Here is a 1201-nt window from a genome sequence, read left to right on the forward strand (position 1 = left end):
GAAGTGAAGTGAATACCAATTAAGTGTGATGGATATCAGTTGACCCAATTAAATAAAAATGATAAATCAATATATCTCGTTAGAGAATATCTACACCTAGAGATGAGTTGCCATCAATGACAACCCAAAATGCCATTAGACCTTACCAGATGAGTTTTAATTTCCAATAGTTATGTCTTTTTTTAGGGTATAGGTAGATTGGAGTAATTAATAAGTTAATTAAAGTGAATAGAGGGAATGAATTGTACCCGGAGAAATATTCTTGTTATTTTCTTATGAAGATTTCATTTTTGCATTAGAAGAATTTGTAGAAATGTCCTTATCCATTAGAAATTTTTTCCTTCAACCTGATACTCTATAATTGTGAATTTTGATTCTTTGAAGTTTAATTAGTTTCATTTACATTAGTAATTATGTCTTTAATATAATTACCAGTTATCTTAATAAATACACTAGCAAGTCTTCCCTACTGGTCATTCTATGTATTACTCATAAATATGTAGTTATTGCTAACCTATACATTGGTAGGCTTTGTTGAGACATGGACCAGCTAGGACTTGAGCCTAGGACCTTCCATATGCTAGTGGAGTGCTCTACCACTGAGCTACTGGTCCCTCTTGGACCAGTCCATCATCAGTTTGGGTGTGGCTTATTTCCAACCCCAACACCCATCCTTAAGCCATACCTCTTGTGTGCTTAGGGCTTGTAGCCCGGACCTGGCTCTGATACCATGTTGAGACATGTACCAACTAGGACTCAAACCTAGAACCTTCCATATGCTACTGGCCCCTCTTGGACCAATCCATCGTCGGTCCGGGTGCGGCTTATTTCCAACACCAACAACTTCTATCAATGCTTATATTTCATCTTATGGTCTTCTAAATATTAGATCTAAACTAAAATATTCAAAACTGCATATAGAAAATTTGATTATTTTCCTCATCATCAAAGAAACTTTGCTGGAAAAACTTCTCATTTTGTCGAGTCTTCTATCTTTGAAATCTAATTTACACTATTCTCTTCTGAAAAAGAATACTCATTATTTGTAAGAATTAGCTTACTAGATAAGATATTTACATCATCATTCTCATTAGAATAAGAATCATTTTAGTCATCACATGAGATACTTGAAACTTCAAATGATTAGGCAACCATAAATTATGTAGTAGTGTGAGGCGGTTGAAAAATTAAACATTGTGGA

General features: G+C 34.2%; 1 non-coding gene across 1 annotated transcript; it reads right to left on the reverse strand.

Annotated features, from left to right (window-relative positions):
• Window positions 1-542: 542 nt before the first annotated feature.
• TRNAA-AGC (transfer RNA alanine (anticodon AGC)) lies at window positions 543-614 on the reverse strand. Its single transcript has one exon. It is a non-coding gene; the product is annotated as a tRNA-Ala (tRNA).
• Between the last annotated feature and the right edge of the window lie 587 nt (window positions 615-1201).

Source organism: Cryptomeria japonica, chromosome 11 (assembly GCF_030272615.1).
Source record: "Cryptomeria japonica chromosome 11, Sugi_1.0, whole genome shotgun sequence".
In the NCBI taxonomy this organism is placed as follows: domain Eukaryota; kingdom Viridiplantae; phylum Streptophyta; class Pinopsida; order Cupressales; family Cupressaceae; genus Cryptomeria; species Cryptomeria japonica.